Source organism: Dendrobates tinctorius, unplaced genomic scaffold, assembly GCF_039654945.1.
Source record: "Dendrobates tinctorius isolate UK_male_01 unplaced genomic scaffold, ASM3965494v1 ptg000039l, whole genome shotgun sequence".
In the NCBI taxonomy this organism is placed as follows: Eukaryota; Metazoa; Chordata; class Amphibia; order Anura; family Dendrobatidae; genus Dendrobates; species Dendrobates tinctorius.
Genome location: NW_027361707.1, coordinates 465,082 through 487,960, shown reverse-complemented (window position 1 = coordinate 487,960; position 22,879 = coordinate 465,082).

The following is a 22,879-nucleotide window of genomic DNA, read 5'->3' as shown; positions in this document are numbered from 1 at the left end:
AGGAAAGAGACAATACAGGGGAAACGCCACTTAGCTTTGCTCTGTTGCGTGCGCTCCTAGCAACAGAGCCCTCCACCTGAGTGCATCTTCTCCTCCACCCGGATCCATCACCATAACAGGATCCTTCACCTTAGTGCAACCTTGGAGCAGAGTCCAACACCAGTTGCAGCTGCTTAGTACCAGAGTCCCAAGGAAGTGTTCAGCTTCTGCCACGAAGTCAAGCATGCTTGAGTCCAGCTCAGCGGCCAAGTCCCACATGGTGAGTGCCACTCTCCATAGTAGCCACTCCACCAGACCATGCAGACACTTCCCGCTGACACCATCACTGCGACTCCACCACGCCATGCCAGCCATTCGTCCAGACACCATAGCTGACACTCTTCCCCCCTGGCTAAGCTGCGCAGGACTCCTCACTAGAGTTTCGTTTCGTGAAACCCGACTTTTCCAAAAGTCGGGTCGAGCAAGATCGGCCGATTATAGGGAAAAGTCGGGGTCGTCCCGAAACACGAAACCCAATGTAAGTCAATGGGGAATAAAAGTCGGCAGTGAGAGGAGGACAGGAAACACACCTACAGTGCCCATTTGAATGCCAAAAGCATCAATTCTTCTTACTTAAGCTTGTCAACCTTAATTAACTTCATAATACAAGTTATGCACTGAAAAATGGGGGTTATTTGGCTAAAGTTGTGGGGGGGGGAGGGCTGGCTGCAGGTTTTCATGTGCCCTGGGCGAAAGAGCGCCCCTTTAACACATACCACAACTCATCATGCTCCGATACGGCAGATAAATAGCGGTATAGTACAATGTAAAATACCTCACTTTTTACATCTCATGACGAGGCCCATCTATTTCTCCATACAGAATCATTGGTCCCATATAATGTTTGAAACAGTATATGATGAGCTCCACATAATGCTACAGTATATGTTGGTCCCCATGGATGAAGCTCCACTGTCTTATGGGCCCAAATAATACTCCAAACATAATGGGCCCCATTTCTAATGCTCTAGTGTATAATGGGCCCTGTAAATGCTGCTCCAGTGTCTGATGTCCACCTTTGGAATGTTCCATTGTATGGTGGGCCCCATCTATCATTCTCCAGAGTATAGTGCTCCCCAAAAATTGCTGTCCCAACATTGAAAACAATCAAATAAGTCTCCTCGCTAGGGAATCCCTGTACTTGTCTGGACAGGTGCTGTAGCTTGCTTAACAGCTCGCCAGCCGTTCTCACGCCCAGTATGGATTGCACGTGATTGCACAAAGGTTAGAAAGGGTACCGTATCCCTGGATAACATGTATGGATAGCGTACACATTCAAAATATATGTCTCAGGAGGCAGGCTCAGACGGTTTCAGGCACAGTATGGATTGCACGTGATTGCACAAAGGTTAGAAAGGGTACCGTATCCCCGGATAACATGTATGGATAGCGTACACATTCAAAATATATGTCTCAGGAGGCAGGCTCAGACGGTGTTAGGCCCAGTATGGATTGCACGTGATTGCACAAAGGTTAGAAAGGGTACCGTATCCCCGGATAACATGTATGGATAGCGTACACATTCAAAATATATGTTTCAGGAGGCAGGCTCAGACGGTGTCAGGCACAGTATGGATTTGACAGCCCAGATTACACAGCGGAGGAGCAGGGAGAGGTAAAGATTGCAAATGCTGGGGCCCTGTCCAAGCAAGGGGGGCCCACTCGTGGGCGTCGGTACTGGCACTGGGCCCCTCATAGTACAGCGGTGTGTCTGACGGCGGGTGTGCACCACCACCGTCAGAGACACTTGATTGCACTATGAGGGACCCTGTGCCAGTGCCCGCGCCCAAGAGTCGGCCTACCCACCTGTCCAGGGCAACGGCATTCGCACGGTGTCGTGCAGTAGGTGGTGACCCCGGCCATGGGGGGGGAGGCAGCACAGTTAGGGAGTTTTAGAAAGTGGCATATGTTGATGTTGGACATTCAGCTGATGCAAAAGGCGAAATAGGTGAAGTACCAGGAAGAGGTGGACCAAAGCAAGCCATTTTTCTGTCACCCTATGTGTCATCAGGGGAAGGTGGGACAAAATCCTTGGAAACCCATGCGTGGTTCATTTTAATGAAGGTTAGATCATCCACATTTTGGGTTGACAGACGGGTCCTTTTTTCTGTCAGGATTGATCCAGCTGCACTGAAGACTCTTTCCGATAGCACACTTGCAGCTGGGCAAGCGAGCTCCTGTAAGGCATATTGGGCCAATTCAGGCCAGGTGTCCAGTTTAGCGGCCCAATAGTCAAAGGGGAATGACCTGTGTGGGAGAACATCGATATGGGAGGAAAAGTAGTTTGTAACCATAGTTGACAACTGCTGTCTCCTGTCACTTTCCATCGATGCAGTATTACCAGTTGTGTGAGCGGTATTTGAAAAATCAGTCCACAACATTGTCATGAAACCCCTGTCTCCAACGCCACTTCTGCTGTGTGCACCACGAACACCTCTGCCAAGCTGCCCCCGGCCCGTACGGCTCGTGTGAGAACCATCACCGCTGCTGTGTGCTGGGAATGCCTCAAGCAACCGATTTACCAGAGTTGCTTGTTTATTAGCCAATATTAGGTCAAGGTTCTCCTGTGGCATGATGTTTTGTAATTTGCCTTTATAGCGTGGATCCAGGATGCTGGCCAACCAGTAGTCGTCATCGTTCATCATTTTGGCAATGCGGGGGTCCCTTTTTAGGATCCGCAAGGCATAATCTGACATGTGGGCCAATGTTCCCGGTGTCAATGATGCACTGCGAGTGCTGGGTGGAGGAGCACTTTCTGGCAAATCCACATCCCTCCAGTCACGCACAAACCCTGTACCAGACCTTGCCACGCCAACATTTTCACTTGCCCCACAAGATGCATCCTCCTCCCCTAAGTAATCATCCCCATCATCCTCCTCCTCCTCCTCTTCTTCCTCCACCTCGTCCAGGAGAGGTCCCTGAGCAGACAATGGCTGAATGTCATCAAGGATTCCCTCCTCCTCTTCATCCTCATCAACATTGGCTGCAGACGCCTGCTCCTTAAGGTGCGTCAAAGTTTGCATGAGCAGACGCATAAGTGGGATGCTCATGCTTAGGATGGCGTCGTCTGCGCTTACCAGCCGTGTGCATTCCTCAAAACACTGAAGGACTTTACAAAGGTCTTTCAGCTTCGACCACTGCACGCCTGTCAACTCCATGTCTGCTCTCAAAGTGCCTGGCCGTGTATCCTCCCACAAATGCATTATGGCCTGCCTCTGCTCGCACAGCCGCTCCACCATGTGCAGGGTGGAGTTCCACCTTGTTGCAATGTCGACAATGAGGCGGTGGTTGGGAAGGTGGAGCAATCGCTGCAGCTTCTGCATACGAACGGAGCGTACAGGCGACCGGCGGATGTGCGCGCACAGTCTTCGCACCTTCTGGAGCAGGGCTGTTAACTCCGGATAATTTTTGAGGAAGCACTGCACCACCAGGTTCAAGGTGTGAGCCAAGCAAGGTATGTGGCTGAGTTTTGAAAGGGCTATGGCTGCCACAAAATTACGGCCGTTATCACTAACTACCTTGCCTGCCTCAAGATGTACACTGCCCAGCCATGACTCAGTTTGTCGCTTCAAGTACTCGGCCAGCACCTCGGCGTTGTGTCTGTCGCCCAAACACATCATCTGCAACACAGCCTGCTGACGCTTTCCACTAGCTGCTCGATAGGGGGACACATCGTGTGCAACAGTGGCAGCTGCAGATGGAGTGCTCGTACGACTGCGCTCTGTGGACGAGCTTTCGCTTCTGGAGGAGGAGGAGGAGGAGGGTGGAACGCCTACAGCCAACTGTTTCCTATACCGTGGGCTAGGCAGCACTGTCCCACCACCGCTGTCCCCTGTGGACCCTGCATCCACCACATTAACCCAGTGCGCAGTGATGGACACGTAACGGCCCTGGCCATGCCGACTGGACCATGCATCAGTTGTGAGGTGCACCTTTCCGCTCACTGACTGCTTGAGTGCATGGACAATGCGGTCTTTCACATGATGGTGGAGGGCTGGGATGGCTTTGCGAGAGAAGAAGTGGCAACTGGGTAGGTCATAGCGTGGTACTGCATAGGCCATGAGTTCACGGAAAGCTGTGCTTTCCACCAACCGAAAGGGCATCATCTCAAACGAGATTAGTTTGGCAATGTGGGCGTTCAAACCCAGTGTACGCGGATGAGAGACTGAGTACTTTCTTGACCTACTCATAGTGTCTGGGAGGGTGAGCTGGACTTGAGAGCTGCATATGGTGGAAGTAGCGGTGGACAGGGCGGACTGAGAGAGGGTTGATGATGGTGATGGAGTTGGTGTTCTTTCTGATGGCCTAGAATCAGTCTTTCGTTGATATAACAGTGGGATTCCCTGACTGCTGTGGTCTTGCAACGACACCTCAACATTTGCTGCTGTGCTAACCGGTGGGCTTACAGTGGGGGAAACAATGTAGCGTTGCTGACTACCTTCGTTGTGATCAGTTGCACATGTGGCACTTGAGGTTTGGTGTTGTGTCCACGCTTGCAAGTGCATGCTGGTTAAATGTCTAAGCATGCAACTGGTATTCAAATTTTTCAGATTTTTCCCTCGGCTAAAGGTCTTTGCGCACTTCTTACAGATAACCTTGGCCTGATCATGAGGATTTTGTTCAAAAAAGTGCCACACTGCACTCTTCCTACTTTGGCAGACATTTTGCGGCCTAGCACGCTGTGATCTTTTGACCCTCTGGACAAGCTGTCCAGCAACTCTTTTGATGTTTGGAACCTGTCTTTGGAGTGCTCCGGGCCTGCCAGATAACAGCTGTTGCGATGTCGATGTCTGCTGTGGATGCTCCTCATCTGAGCTATTGGAAGCAGCACCCTCTTCCCCCAATGGATGCCAATCTGGGTCAACAACTGGGTCATCCATCACCTCCTCTTCTATGTCATGTGCACCTTTCTCTGTGTCACCGTGTATGGTGGTATAGTGTGCGGGAAGGGGCACCTGAGTCTCATCAGGGTCAAAATCTGGCTCTGTACACTGCGAGGACAATGTAGTGCTCTGAGTGAATGTAACAGCAGAATCATCCATCAGCGGCTGTGCATCAGTGCACTCCATGTCAGATTCATCTTGGCCTGGGTAATTCACCATTTCACTTGATAATCCAGGCATGGTATGTGAAAACAGCTCCATGGAGTAATCAGTAGTATGGCCTGCGTCATCCTTCAATCTTGGTTGGGGTGAAGGACACAAGGAAAGGTGTGGTTCATGAACATGAGCCTCCAATGACGACTCAGTGCTTTTACTTTTTACAACTGAAGAAGAGGAGGCGATAGAGCTGGAGGCTGAGTCAGCAATGTAAGACAAAACTTTTTCCTGATGCTCTGCCTTTAAAAGCGGTTTGCCATCTCCTAGAAAACTAAGCGTTCGAGGCCTTATGTAGCCAGACGATGACGCAGGGTCAGCACCTCCTGCATTCGGTCCTATTTTGCTCTTGCCACTACCATCAGATCCACCACCAACACCATCATTACCAGCTGCCAACCCCCGCCCAATTCCACGGCCTCTTCCACCAGCCTTCCTCATTTTTGGTAGAAATGTAGACAAAATCCAACAAACTATATAGTAATGTAAAACAAGGTTGGTACAAGGTGTCTTTAGGACAGGGGAGATTTAGAATTTCTGCACACATTTGTGGACAGTGGACACTTTTGGATTGTGTGAGGCCCACTGATATCTGAGCGCTATGTGACAGGCTCGATGGCACAGCTGCCTGTGACCAAAGTGACGAGAGGATAATGGAGATTTTAAATCTCTGCGCACACTTTTGGACACTGGACACTTGTGGATTGTGTGAGGCCCACTGATATCTGAGCGCTATGTGACAGGCTCGATGGCACAGCTGCCTGTGACCAAAGTGACGAGAGGATAATGGAGATTTTGAATCTCTGCGCACACTTTTGGACACTGGACACTTGTGGATTGTGTGAGGCCCACTGATATCTGAGCGCTATGTGACACGCTCGATGGCACAGCTGCCTGTGACCAAAGTGACGAGAGGATAATGGAGATTTTGAATCTCTGCGCACACTTTTGGACACTGGACACTTGTGGATTGTGTGAGGCCCACTGATATCTGAGCGCTATGTGACACGCTCGATGGCACAGCTGCCTGTGACCAAAGTGACGAGAGGATAATGGAGATTTTGAATCTCTGCGCACACTTTTGGACACTGGACACTTGTGGATTGTGTGAGGCCCACTGATATCTGAGCGCTATGTGACACGCTCGATGGCACAGCTGCCTGTGACCAAAGTGACGAGAGGATAATGGAGATTTTGAATCTCTGCGCACACTTTTGGACACTGGACACTTGTGGATTGTGTGAGGCCCACTGATATCTGAGCGCTATGTGACACGCTCGATGGCACAGCTGCCTGTGACCAAAGTGACGAGAGAATAATGGAGATTTTGAATCTCTGCGCACACTTTTGGACACTGGACACTTGTGGATTGTGTGAGGCCCACTGATATCTGAGCGCTATGTGACAGGCTCGATGGCACAGCTGCCTGTGACCAAAGTGACGAGAGGATAATGGAGATTTTGAATCTCTGCGCACACTTTTGGACACTGGACACTTGTGGATTGTGTGAGGCCCACTGATATCTGAGCGCTATGTGACAGGCTCGATGGCACAGCTGCCTGTGACCAAAGTGACGAGAGGATAATGGAGATTTTGAATCTCTGCGCACACTTTTGGACACTGGACACTTGTGGATTGTGTGAGGCCCACTGATATCTGAGCGCTATGTGATACGCTCGATGGCACAGCTGCCTGTGACCAAAGTGACGAGAGGATAATGGAGATTTTGAATCTCTGCGCACACTTTTGGACACTGGACACTTGTGGATTGTGTGAGGCCCACTGATATCTGAGCGCTATGTGACAGGCTCGATGGCACAGCTGCCTGTGACCAAAGTGACGAGAGGATAATGGAGATTTTGAATCTCTGCGCACACTTTTGGACACTGGACACTTGTGGATTGTGTGAGGCCCACTGATATCTGAGCGCTATGTGATACGCTCGATGGCACAGCTGCCTGTGACCAAAGTGACGAGAGGATAATGGAGATTTTGAATCTCTGCGCACACTTTTGGACACTGGACACTTGTGGATTGTGTGAGGCCCACTGATATCTGAGCGCTATGTGACACGCTCGATGGCACAGCTGCCTGTGACCAAAGTGACGAGAGGATAATGGAGATTTTGAATCTCTGCGCACACTTTTGGACACTGGACACTTGTGGATTGTGTGAGGCCCACTGATATCTGAGCGCTATGTGACACGCTCGATGGCACAGCTGCCTGTGACCAAAGTGACGAGAGGATAATGGAGATTTTGAATCTCTGCGCACACTTTTGGACACTGGACACTTGTGGATTGTGTGAGGCCCACTGATATCTGAGCGCTATGTGACAGGCTCGATGGCACAGCTGCCTGTGACCAAAGTGACGAGAGGATAATGGAGATTTTGAATCTCTGCGCACACTTTTGGACACTGGACACTTGTGGATTGTGTGAGGCCCACTGAAATCTGAGCGCTATGTGACACGCTCGATGGCACAGCTGCCTGTGACCAAAGTGACGAGAGAATAATGGAGATTTTGAATCTCTGCGCACACTTTTGGACACTGGACACTTGTGGATTGTGTGAGGCCCACTGATATCTGAGCGCTATGTGACAGGCTCGATGGCACAGCTGCCTGTGACCAAAGTGACGAGAGGATAATGGAGATTTTGAATCTCTGCGCACACTTTTGGACACTGGACACTTGTGGATTGTGTGAGGCCCACTGATATCTGAGCGCTATGTGACAGGCTCGATGGCACAGCTGCCTGTGACCAAAGTGACGAGAGGATAATGGAGATTTTGAATCTCTGCGCACACTTTTGGACACTGGACACTTGTGGATTGTGTGAGGCCCACTGATATCTGAGCGCTATGTGACAGGCTCGATGGCACAGCTGCCTGTGACCAAAGTGACGAGAGGATAATGGAGATTTTGAATCTCTGCGCACACTTTTGGACACTGGACACTTGTGGATTGTGTGAGGCCCACTGATATCTGAGCGCTATGTGACACGCTCGATGGCACAGCTGCCTGTGACCAAAGTGATGAGAGGATAATGGAGATTTTGAATCTCTGCGCACACTTTTGGACACTGGACACTTGTGGATTGTGTGAGGCCCACTGATATCTGAGCGCTATGTGACACGCTCGATGGCACAGCTGCCTGTGACCAAAGTGACGAGAGGATAATGGAGATTTTGAATCTCTGCGCACACTTTTGGACACTGGACACTTGTGGATTGTGTGAGGCCCACTGATATCTGAGCGCTATGTGACACGCTCGATGGCACAGCTGCCTGTGACCAAAGTGACGAGAGGATAATGGAGATTTTGAATCTCTGCGCACACTTTTGGACACTGGACACTTGTGGATTGTGTGAGGCCCACTGATATCTGAGCGCTATGTGACACGCTCGATGGCACAGCTGCCTGTGACCAAAGTGACGAGAGGATAATGGAGATTTTGAATCTCTGCGCACACTTTTGGACACTGGACACTTGTGGATTTTGTGAGGCCCACTGATATCTGAGCGCTATGTGACAGGCTCGATGGCACAGCTGCCTGTGACCAAAGTGACGAGAGGATAATGGAGATTTTGAATCTCTGCGCACACTTTTGGACACTGGACACTTGTGGATTGTGTGAGGCCCACTGATATCTGAGCGCTATGTGACAGGCTCGATGGCACAGCTGCCTGTGACCAAAGTGACGAGAGGATAATGGAGATTTTGAATCTCTGCGCACACTTTTGGACACTGGACACTTGTGGATTGTGTGAGGCCCACTGATATCTGAGCGCTATGTGATACGCTCGATGGCACAGCTGCCTGTGACCAAAGTGACGAGAGGATAATGGAGATTTTGAATCTCTGCGCACACTTTTGGACACTGGACACTTGTGGATTGTGTGAGGCCCACTGATATCTGAGCGCTATGTGACACGCTCGATGGCACAGCTGCCTGTGACCAAAGTGACGAGAGGATAATGGAGATTTTGAATCTCTGCGCACACTTTTGGACACTGGACACTTGTGGATTGTGTGAGGCCCACTGATATCTGAGCGCTATGTGACACGCTCGATGGCACAGCTGCCTGTGACCAAAGTGACGAGAGGATAATGGAGATTTTGAATCTCTGCGCACACTTTTGGACACTGGACACTTGTGGATTGTGTGAGGCCCACTGATATCTGAGCGCTATGTGACACGCTCGATGGCACAGCTGCCTGTGACCAAAGTGACGAGAGGATAATGGAGATTTTGAATCTCTGCGCACACTTTTGGACACTGGACACTTGTGGATTTTGTGAGGCCCACTGATATCTGAGCGCTATGTGACAGGCTCGATGGCACAGCTGCCTGTGACCAAAGTGACGAGAGGATAATGGAGATTTTGAATCTCTGCGCACACTTTTGGACACTGGACACTTGTGGATTGTGTGAGGCCCACTGATATCTGAGCGCTATGTGACAGGCTCGATGGCACAGCTGCCTGTGACCAAAGTGACGAGAGGATAATGGAGATTTTGAATCTCTGCGCACACTTTTGGACACTGGACACTTGTGGATTGTGTGAGGCCCACTGATATCTGAGCGCTATGTGATACGCTCGATGGCACAGCTGCCTGTGACCAAAGTGACGAGAGGATAATGGAGATTTTGAATCTCTGCGCACACTTTTGGACACTGGACACTTGTGGATTGTGTGAGGCCCACTGATATCTGAGCGCTATGTGACACGCTCGATGGCACAGCTGCCTGTGACCAAAGTGACGAGAGGATAATGGAGATTTTGAATCTCTGCGCACACTTTTGGACACTGGACACTTGTGGATTGTGTGAGGCCCACTGATATCTGAGCGCTATGTGACACGCTCGATGGCACAGCTGCCTGTGACCAAAGTGACGAGAGGATAATGGAGATTTTGAATCTCTGCGCACACTTTTGGACACTGGACACTTGTGGATTGTGTGAGGCCCACTGATATCTGAGCGCTATGTGACAGGCTCGATGGCACAGCTGCCTGTGACCAAAGTGACGAGAGGATAATGGAGATTTTGAATCTCTGCGCACACTTTTGGACACTGGACACTTGTGGATTGTGTGAGGCCCACTGATATCTGAGCGCTATGTGACACGCTCGATGGCACAGCTGCCTGTGACCAAAGTGACGAGAGGATAATGGAGATTTTGAATCTCTGCGCACACTTTTGGACACTGGACACTTGTGGATTGTGTGAGGCCCACTGATATCTGAGCGCTATGTGACAGGCTCGATGGCACAGCTGCCTGTGACCAAAGTGACGAGAGGATAATGGAGATTTTGAATCTCTGCGCACACTTTTGGACACTGGACACTTGTGGATTGTGTGAGGCCCACTGATATCTGAGCGCTATGTGACAGGCTCGATGGCACAGCTGCCTGTGACCAAAGTGACGAGAGGATAATGGAGATTTTGAATCTCTGCGCACACTTTTGGACACTGGACACTTGTGGATTGTGTGAGGCCCACTGATATCTGAGCGCTATGTGACAGGCTCGATGGCACAGCTGCCTGTGACCAAAGTGACGAGAGGATAATGGAGATTTTGAATCTCTGCGCACACTTTTGGACATTGGACACTTGTGGATTGTGTGAGGCCCACTGATATCTGAGCGCTATGTGACACGCTCGATGGCACAGCTGCCTGTGACCAAAGTGACGAGAGGATAATGGAGATTTTGAATCTCTGCGCACACTTTTGGACACTGGACACTTGTGGATTGTGTGAGGCCCACTGATATCTGAGCGCTATGTGACACGCTCGATGGCACAGCTGCCTGTGACCAAAGTGACGAGAGGATAATGGAGATTTTGAATCTCTGTGCACACTTTTGGACACTGGACACTTGTGGATTGTGTGAGGCCCACTGATATCTGAGCGCTATGTGACACGCTCGATGGCACAGCTGCCTGTGACCAAAGTGACGAGAGGATAATGGAGATTTTGAATCTCTGCGCACACTTTTGGACACTGGACACTTGTGGATTGTGTGAGGCCCACTGATATCTGAGCGCTATGTGACACGCTCGATGGCACAGCTGCCTGTGACCAAAGTGACGAGAGGATAATGGAGATTTTGAATCTCTGCGCACACTTTTGGACACTGGACACTTGTGGATTGTGTGAGGCCCACTGATATCTGAGCGCTATGTGACACGCTCGATGGCACAGCTGCCTGTGACCAAAGTGACGAGAGGATAATGGAGATTTTGAATCTCTGCGCACACTTTTGGACACTGGACACTTGTGGATTGTGTGAGGCCCACTGATATCTGAGCGCTATGTGACAGGCTCGATGGCACAGCTGTGACAAAAGTGACTAGAGGATAAGGGAGATTGGATTGCTTTTAAAAAAGCAGTTTGCGGAGCAGTGGGTAAACAGCAATGCCAGCGTGTCAGGAAGCCTTAAAAGGCAGCCCAACAACCAACACCACTGATACACCACAATATAGCCTCCCCTTGCACTGCACACACAGTGACTTGTGTGTTGTGCAGGCCAAATCGCTAGCAGCAGAAGCAGTTTTTTTGTCTTCTTCCCTGCCTAACGCTCTCCCTACAGAATCAGCAGCAACCTCTCCCTATACTAAGATCGGCAGAAGTAAGATGGCGGTCGGCGTGCACGCCCTTTTATACCCCCTGTGACGCCCACCAAAGCAAGCCAATCACTTGCATGCCCTTCTGAAAGATGGTGGTGACCCGTGCCTAGGTCATCAAGTTGCCCACAGTGTCCGTGGATCCTGATTGGCTGAAAAAGAGCGCAAAACAAACTTTTGAAATGCGACTTTGGCGCGTAAGTCGCCGACCTCGTGGCCGACCTCATCCTAGGGTCGGGTTTCGTTTCATGAAACCCGACTTTGCCAAAAGTCGGCGACTTTTGAATTTTTTCGACCCGTTTCGCTCAACTCTACTCCTCACCAGCTCCATCCTTCATCCAGGCTCTCCAAAAACAGAGCAAACACAAACTCACAATATCACAGGCAGTGATTGCACACCTCTAGCACACCTTTATAGGGTGTCACACCTGATACCTAATTAAGTGCACAAAAACCCAAAGTGCAATACCACAACCACCACCGGGGACAGTCAAAACACCTTTGAACTTAACCAAAGTAAAAAAAGTTCACTTTGTGCTTTTAATACCGCCAGATCCAACACTGGATCATGACAATTGGCTAATAAACAAGCAACTCTGGTAAATCGGTTGCTTGAGGCATTCCCAGCACACAGCAGCAGTGATGGTTCTCACACGAGCCGTACGGGCCGGGGGCAGCTTGGCAGAGGTGTTCATGGTGCACACAGCAGAAGTGGCATTGGAGACAGGGGTTTCATGACAATGTTGTGGACTTATTTTTCAAGTACCGCTCACACAACTGGTAATACAGCATCGATGGAAAGTGACAGGAGACAGCAGTTGTCAACTATGGTTACAAACTACTTTTCCTCCCATATCGATGTTCTCCCACACAGGTCATTCCCCTTTGACTATTGGGCTGCTAAACTGGACACCTGGCCTGAATTGGCACAATATGCCTTACAGGAGCTCGCTTGCCCAGCTGCAAGTGTGCTATCGGAAAGAGTCTTCAGTGCAGCTGGATCAATCCTGACAGAAAAAAGGACCCGTCTGTCAACCCAAAATGTGGATGATCTAACCTTCATTAAAATGAACCATGCATGGGTTTCCAAGGATTTTGTCCCACCTTCCCCTGATGACACATAGGGTGACAGAAAAATGGCCTGCTTTGGTCCACCTCTTCCTGGGACTTGACCTATTTCGCCTTTTGCATCAGCTGAATGTCCAACATCAACATATGCCACTTTCTAAAACTCCCTAACTGTGCTGCCTCCCCCCCCCCATGGCCGGGGTCACCACCTAGCGCACGACACCGTGCGAGTGCCGTTGCCCTGGACAGGTGGGTAGGCCGACTCTTGGGCGCGGGCACTGGCACAGGGTCCCTCATAGTGCAATCAAGTGTCTCTGACGGTGGTGGTGCACACCCGCCGTCAGACACACCGCCGTACTATGAGGGGCCCAGTGCCAGTACCGATGCCCACGAGTGGGCCCCCCTTGCTTGGGCAAGGCCCCAGCATTTGCAATCTTTACCTCTCCCTGCTTCTCCGCTGTGTAGTCTGGGCCGTCAAATCCATACTGTGCCTGACACCGTCTGAGCCTGCCTCCTGATGTATAGACATATCTTTTGAATGTGTACGCTATCCATACATGTTATCCGGGGATACGGTACCCTTTCTCACCTTTTTGCATTCACTTGCAAGCCATACTGGGCCTTACACCGTCTGAGCCTGCCTCCTGATGTATAGACATATCTTTTGAATGTGTACGCTATCCATACATGTTATCCGGGGATACGGTACCCTTTCTCACCTTTGTGCAATCACGTGCAAGCCATACTAGGCCTTACACCATCTGAGCCTGCCTCCTGATGTATAGACATATCTTTTGAATGTGTACGCTATCCATACATGTTATCCGGGGATACGGTACCCTTTCTCACCTTTGTGCAATCACTTGCAAGCCATACTGGGCCTTACACCGTCTGAGCCTGCCTCCTGATGTATAGACATATCTTTTGAATGTGTACGCTATCCATACATGTTATCCGGGGATACGGTACCCTTTCTCACCTTTGTGCAATCACTTGCAAGCCATACTGGGCCTTACACCGTCTGAGCCTGCCTCCTGATGTATAGACATATCTTTTGAATGTGTACGCTATCCATGCATGTTATCCGGGGATACGGTACCCTTTCTCACCTTTGTGCAATCACGTGCAAGCCATACTGGGCCTAACACCGTCTGAGCCTGCCTCCTGATGTATAGACATATCTTTTGAATGTGTACGCTATCCATACATGTTATCCGGGGATACGGTACCCTTTCTCACCTTTGTGCAATCACTTGCAAGCCATACTGGGCCTTACACCATCTGAGCCTGCCTCCTGATGTATAGACATATCTTTTGAATGTGTACGCTATCCATACATGTTATCCGGGGATACGGTACCCTTTCTCACCTTTGTGCAATCACGTGCAAGCCATACTGGGCCTAACACCGTCTGAGCCTGCCTCCTGATGTATAGACATATCTTTTGAATGTGTACGCTATCCATACATGTTATCCGGGGATACGGTACCCTTTCTCACCTTTGTGCAATCACGTGTAACCCATACTGGGCGTGAGAACAGCTGGCGAGCTGTTAAGCAAGCTACAGCACCTGTGGTTTGCACACATAAGTTTTTCATTTTTTTCAGGAATGACGGTTAGGCCTGATTCCGGAACTGCGGTTGACCTGCACTTACTGGGAAATCATCGTTCACGAGTAGTGTTGAGCATTCCGATACCGCAAGTATCGGGTATCGGCCGATACTTGCTGTATCGGAATTCCGATACCGACTTCCGATATTTTTTCAATATCGGAATTCGGCATCGGAATCGGAAGTTCAGTTGATTGACGGCCTGACGTCATCATGATGCGCGGTGTGTGCGCATCATGATGCGCCGTCATTTCGGGCCTTCCGGGGGTCTCTGCCGGCCTGCCGGGGGGCTGTGCCGGCCTGCCGGGGGGCTGTGTGGACTGCCCGGGGTCTCTGCCGGCCTGCCGGGGGGCTGTGCCGGCCTGCCGGGGGGCTGTGCACCCTGTGGGGGTCTGTACCGGCCTGCCGGGGGGCTGTGCCGGCCTGCCGGGGGGCTGTGCTGATGTCCGGGGGTCTGTGCAAGCATCGTCCGATGGGACTACAAGTCCCATCGGGCGATGCCTGCTACCATGACAGTGATTGACACATTAGCCAATGATGGGACAGTAGTAGTCCCATCATCCGGCTAATGTGTTAAATGTTAAAAAAAAAAAAAAAAAAAATACTACATACATGCTACATGCTACATACATACTACATATATACTACATACATACTACATACATGCTACATACATACTACATGCATGCTACATACATACTACATATATACTACATACATACTACATACATACTGCATGCTACATACATACTACATACATACTACATACATACTACATGCATGCTACATATATACTACATGCTACATACATACCACATACATACTACATGCATGCTACATATATACTACATGCATGCTACATACATACTACATATATACTACATATATACTACATGCATGCTACATATATACTACATGCATGCTACATACATACTACATACATACCACATACATACTACATGCATGCTACATATATACTACATGCATGCTACATATATACTACATACATACTACATATATACTACATGCATGCTACATATATACTACATGCTACATACATACCACATACATACTACATACATGCTACATATATACTACATGCATGCTACATACATACTACATATATACTACATGCATGCTACATACATACTACATGCTACATGCATGCTACATACATACTACATACATACTACATGCTACATACATACCACATATATACTACATACATACAATACATTCATACAATACATACATAGACATACAGTACATATAACATAGAGTAACATACTTACCAATACTTGTCACATTGTTCCCCGAAGCCATTGTCTTTCCGGAATAAATATTAACATAACAAACCACAAAAATACTCACCCACGATCCGAAGCAGTCCACGAGTGTGTCCCACGACGATCTTGGGTAGAGAACTGCAGCATCAGATGATGCTGCCGTTCTCTACGGGCTGCAGGAATCCAATGACGGAAGGTAGGTATCCTTCCGCACTGTATTCCTCCGCCACTTAAAAAAAAAAAAGTCCCTAGTCTCACTTTATGCCATTGCTGTGTGGGAAATTCCCACACAGCAATGGCATAAAGTGAGACTAGGGACTTTTTTTTTTTTTAAGTGGCGGAGGAATACAGTGCGGAAGGATACCTACCTTCCGTCATTGGATTCCTGCAGCCCGTAGAGAACGGCAGCATCAGCTGATGCTGCAGTTCTCTACCCAAGATCGTCGTGGGACACACTCGTGGACTGCTTCGGATCGTGGGTGAGTATTTTTGTGGTTTGTTATGTTAATATTTATTCCGTAGACGACAATGGCTTCGGGGAACAATGTGACAAGTATTGGTAAGTATGTTACTCTATGTTATATGTACTGTATGTCTATGTATGTATTGTATGAATGTATTGTATGTATGTAGTATATATGTAGCATGCATGTAGTATATATGTAGTATGTATGTAGTATATATGTAGCATGCATGTAGTATATATGTAGTATGTATGTAGTATATATGTAGCATGTATGTAGTATGTATGTAGCATGCATGTAGCATGTAGTATGTATGTAGCATGCATGTAGTATATATGTAGTATGTATGTAGCATGCATGTAGTATATATGTAGCATGCATGTAGTATGTATGTGGTATGTATGTAGTATATATGTAGTATGTATGTAGTATATATGTAGCATGTATGTAGTATGTATGTAGCATGCATGTAGCATGTAGTATGTATGTAGCATGCATGTAGTATATATGTAGTATGTATGTAGCATGCATGTAGTATATATGTAGCATGCATGTAGTATATATGTAGTATGTATGTAGTATATATGTAGCATGTATGTAGTATGTATGTAGCATGCATGTAGCATGTAGTATGTATGTAGCATGCATGTAGTATATATGTAGTATGTATGTAGCATGCATGTAGTATATATGTAGCATGCATGTAGTATATATGTAGTATGTATGTAGTATATATGTAGCATGTATGTAGTATGTATGTAGCATGCATGTAGCATGTAGTATGTATGTAGCATGCATGTAGTATATATGTAGTATGTATGTAGCATGCATGTAGTATATATGTAGTATGTATGTAGCATGCATGTAGTATATATGTAGTATGTATGTTGCATGTAGTATGAATGTAGCATGTATGTAGTATGTAGTATGAATGTAGCATGTATGTAGTATGTAGTATGAATGTAGCATGTAATTTTTTTTTTTTTTTTTTTTTTTTACATTTAACACATTAGCCGGATGATGGGACTACTACTGTCCCATCATTGGCTAATGTGTCAATCACTGTCATTGTAGCAGGCATCGCCCGATGGGACTTGTAGTCCCATCGGACGATGCCTGCACAGACCCCCGGAGCCTGCACAGACCACCGGCAGGCCGGCACAGCCCCCCGGCAGGCCGGCACAGCCCCCCGGCAGGCCGGCACAGCCCCCCGGAGCCTGCACAGACCACCGGCAGGCCGGCACAGCCCCCCGGAGCCTGCACAGACCACCGGCAGGCCGGCACAGACCACCGGAGCCTGCACAGACCCCCTGGCAGGCCGGCACAGCCCCCCGGCAGGCCGGCACAGCCCCCCGGAGCCTGCACAGACCACCGGCAGGCCGGCACAGACCACCGGAGCCTGCACAGACCCCCTGGCAGGCCGGCACAGCCCCCCGAAAGGCCCGTACAGACCCCAGAGAGGCTGTACAAGGGCAGGAAAGGGTTTTTCTTATTCCGATACCGGAAGTCCCATAGACTTGAATGGGACTTCCGGTATCGGAATCGGCGATACCGATACTTTTTTTAAAGATCGGCCGATACCATCCGATACGATACTTTGAAGTATCGGATGGTATCGCTCAACTCTATTCACGAGTAATAATTGTAATCAGTGATCCCCATCACTAACGTTGTTCAGCGGGTTATCTGCACCTGTAAGCGACAAACGCTGGCCTTTTCAGTGTAGCGCACATGCAGCCACGGACATGTAAGGGCATGACACACCAGTTATTGGCCAATCTCATGTGCCAGAGCCTCACGTGTCCCTCTAGTAAGCCAGACTCGGACCGCGGGGCATGACGGAGTCTCGTTCGTTAACGGAATTAAGCTTGCAATGTGTGCATCTGTTCTGTAGCTGGCATGGTTGAGGTTGCCCGTGTTGAGTCAAATTACGCCGTAGGCTCCACTCCTGGTGGTGCCCTTCTGGACATTCCTTTAAGGTTCAGCTTTGCAACCATACTGCCCACGTAAAACAAACACTTTGCCTTCATGAACGCTGTTTGGAGGGTCATGACTCGTGGGAATAACGCCGCCCAATCAGTTAACCTGCTAGAGAGATCCTTCGTTGCTCCCAAGCATGACATCACACTCCCTAGGAGGAAGGTAATGCCACTGTGGCGACCGTACTCCTGGGGGTGACACAAGTGCACTGATGCCCAGCCACTGCTCGATGAATCTGCTGGTACATTGACCCAGACCACTACATTCCCCTCGCACGCTACCCGGCCTGAATCTGACCCTGATGAAACTCAGGTTACCCTTCCCATATACAGTTCCATCTTACACGGTGACAAAGAGGAAGCTGCAGATGAAAGTGCAGGTTCGGCCCACCCGCCATCAGACACACCACCGTACTATCAGGGGCCCTGTGCCAGTGCTGTCGCCAACGAGTGGGCCCCCCCTGCTTGCTCAGGATCACAGCACTTGCAAGGTTAAAATACTGTGCAGTGAGATGGAAGATGGGGACGACGAGGAGTCCAGACTAGTACAGGGATTCCCTAGCGAGGAGACTTATTTCATTGTTTACAATGTTGGGACAGCAATTTTTGGGGAGCACTATACTCTGGAGAATGATAGATGGGGCCCACCATACACTGGAACATTCCAAAGGTGGACATCAGACACTGGAGCAGCATTTACAGGGCCCATTATACACTAGAGCATTAGAAATGGGGCCCATTATGTTTGGAGCATTATTTGGGCCCATAAGACAGTGGAGCTTCATCCATGGGGACCAACATATACTGTAGCATTATGTGGAGCTCATCATATACTGTTTCAAACATTATATGGGACCAATGATTCTGTATGGAGAAATAGATGGGCCTCGTCATGAGATGTAAAAAGTGAAGTATTTTTCATTGTACTATACCGCTATTTCTCTGCCGTATCGGAGCATGATGAGTTGTGGTATTATGTGTTAAAGGGGCGCTCTTTCACCCAGGGCACATGAAAACCTGGAGCCAGCCCTACCCCCCCACAACTTTAGCCAAATAACCCCCATTTTTCAGTGCGTAACTTGTATTATGAAGTTAATTAAGGTTGACCAGCTTAAGTAAGAAGAATTGATGCTTTTGGCATTCAAATGGGCACTGTAGGTGTGTTTCCTGTCCTCCTCTCACTGCCGACTTTTATTCCCCATTGACTTACATTGGGTTTCGTGTTTCGGGACGACCCCGACTTTTCCCTATAATCGGCCGATCTTGCTCGACCCGACTTTTGGAAAAGTCGGGTTTCACGAAACGAAACTCGACCATAAAAAACCAAAAGTCGCTCAACTCTATGAACGACTCCTCTATTGCACCTTAAAGTGTGAAGATCTCCAGTACCGTGGTACTCTGGAGTACCTCCTGTCAGATGTTCCCAAGAACTCTACTCGTATGGCAGACAGCTGTAGCCTACTTTGGGGACTCCCTTCTCCTGAGTCCCGGCTCTCTAAATCAGTTGCTGTTGTGCCCCAAGTCTTAGATGGGAGTAGTGCATTTACAGCCAACTACTCCACCGATGTCTGCTGCAGAACCATATGTGTCCATACGACCTCGGGGACCGGGCCCCGGCCTTGCGCTGAGAACAAAAAAGGCAGGGTTCCTCTTCCAACCCACGTCTACTCTCTGTTTTCCTACTCCTTCATTCCGTACTGATCCTTCTCTCTCTTATGGAAGCTTAGGTTGCAGTTCTACGTCTTTCTCCTTCTTTCCCTTTCCCGTGCCAGCTGGCTCAGATCACTGTGGCAGCTGCAGCACTCCTATCTCCATCCCTTCTTCCATGGATCCTCACTCCTCCCGAGTGGCTTCCTTCCTCACTGACCTTCTGTCAGCCTGAATCCCTAATCCTACACTTTCCCACTCTTTAATATCTCTCAACTCCACCCACCTCCCAACACATCCAGTGTTCCAAGCAGGGAACCACCAGAGGTGCTCTGCTACTCTCTGAGCACTGAGCCGCAATGTGGTTGTGTAGAACTACCCTGTTGTGTGGGGTGCAAGTGTTGGAGTGTGGAAAGGAGTTCCCACCTTACCTGGATGGTGGGGCACTACACCTTAGGAGAAGGTGCAGTACCTCTGTGGCGACTGAGCTTCAGGGGCGCCACATACAACTAAGGCCTCAGACACTGCAGGGCCCACAACACTGCCAGGAATTCCTTCTTCATCGGGTCTAGGCCAAATGCCTTGACAGGAGCTTCTGGCTCAGGTACAAAATGAGGTGTTTCTGGCCTATAGAGTCGACCTGGCTGAGCACACCACCAAGGCCATAGTCACTGGCATTGGTCTGTGCTACAAATGGCTATGTGAAGTCAGCTGGTTGTAGTACCAGGAAGCTGGAAAGGATGGTTTTCAGTGGACAGAAGACTGCCTTGCAGTCATTTATCCAATCAACTGCAGAGGGAAGCTTCTTCTTGGTTAAATCTGTAAGGAATAAATAGTTCGTGGGATGCAGTGAGTAACCGGAGACAGAGAAGGGGTGAACAAGGATTTACTGAACAGGCAATAACAAGTAGTACTCCACACAGGGATGAAAAGACAATCATAAAAATAATATAAAAACAAGACAACTTATCGGTTGCAGTTCTGGCAGGGGAAAGGCTGGAAAATCTCCCGGCAGCGTCTTAACTGATGTACAAAGTCTCTGGCTCTGCTAACGAGATACAAGTAGCACTGCCGCCCGACAGTGCTGATGGATTCAGTTCTGCTTGACTTGGGTGTGCCGGAATGTGGAAACAGTCCTCTATGTGGATTCCTTAGAAATGGCGCCGGACATGGGTCGTGAGCATGTGTACAGGCCGCTATAGCCCACGGTCTTTCAGAGTAGTATCTAAGCAGTTTGCCCTATATCTCAGGTAAAACAGGGGTATCCAACAGTGTGGGAACAGACGGTAACTTAATAGCGTTAGGAGAAGTCTTATGGTCAGCACACAGAGGTATGGGAAAAGTGGAGTTGTCAGCGCAAGCAGTGGAGAGGGAGTCAACCGTCTCCCATTGCCTTCCCACCAAGTTTGATGCGTTCCGGTGCTCAGGTCTCCTTATATACAGTTGTGGCCAAAAGTATTGACACAGATAAAACTCAGTTTCTTCCTGAAAATGATTGCAATCACAAATTCTTTGGTATTATTATCTTCATTTAATTTGTCTTAAATGAAAAAAACACAAAAGAGAATGAAGCAAAAAGCAAAACATTGATCATTTCACACAAAACTCCAAAAATGGGCCAGACAAATGTATTGGCACCCTCAGCCTAATACTTGGTTGCACAACCTTTAGCCAAAATAACTGCGACCAACCGCTTCCGGTAACCATCAATGAGTTTCTTACAATGCTCTGCTGGAATTTTAGACCATTCTTCTTTGGCAAACTGCTCCAGGTCCCTAATATTTGAAGGGTGCCTTCTCCAAACTGCCATTTTTAGATCTCTCCACAGGTGTTCTATGGGATTCAGGTCTGGACTCATTGCTGGCCACCTTAGAAGTCTCCAGTGCTTTCTCTCAAACCATTTTCTAGTGCTTTTTGAAGTGTGTTTTTGGTCATTGTCCTGCTGGAAGACCCATGACCTCTGAGGGAGATCCAGTTTTCTCACACTGGGCCCTACATTATGCTGAAAAATTTGTTGGTAGTCTTAAGTCTTCATAATGTCATGCACACGGTCAAGCAGTCCAGTGCCAGAGGCAGCAAAGCAACCCCAAAACATCAGGGAACCTCCACCATGTTTGACTGTAGGGACCATGTTTTTTTCTTTGAATGCCTCTTTTTTTCTCCTGTAAACTCTATGTTGATGCCTTTGCCCAAAAAGCTCCACTTTTGTCTCATCTGACCAAAGAACATTCTTCCAAAACGTTTTTGGCTTTTTCAGGTAAGTTTTGGCAAACTCCAGCCGGCTTTTTTATGTGTCGGGGTAAGAAGTGGGGTCTTCCTGGGTCTCCTACCATACAGTCCCTTTCATTCAGACGCCGACGGATAGTACGGGTTGACACTGTTGTACCCTCGGACTGCAGGGCAGCTTGAACTTGTTAGGATGTTAGTCGAGGTTCTTTATCCAACATCCGCACAATCTTGCGTTGAAATCTCTTGTCAATTTTTCTTTTCCGTCCATATCTAGGGTGGTTGGCCACAGTGCCATGGGCTTTAAACTTCTTGATGACACTGCGCACGGTAGACACAGGAACATTCAGGTCTTTCGAGATGGACTTGGAGCCTTGAGATTGCTCATGCTACCTCACAATTTGGTTTCTCAAGTCCTCAGACAGTTCTTTGGTCTTCTTTCTTTTCTCCATGCTCAATGTGGTACACACAAGGACACAGGACAGAGGTTGAGTCAACTTTAATCCATGTCAACTGGCTGCAAGTGTGATTTAGATATTGCCAACACCTGTTAGATGCCACAGGTAAGTTACAGGTGCTGCTACTTACACAAATTAGAGAAGCATCACATGATTTTTCGAACAGTGCCAATACTTTTGTCCACCCTCTTTTTTATGTTTGGTGTGGAATTATATCCAATTTGGCTTTAGGACAATTCTTTTTGTGTTTTTTCATTTAAGACAAATTAAATGAAGATAATAATAACAAAGAATTTGTGCTTCCAATCATTTTCAGGAAGAAACTGAGTATTATCTGACAGAATTGCGGGGGTGTCAATACTTTTGGCCACAAC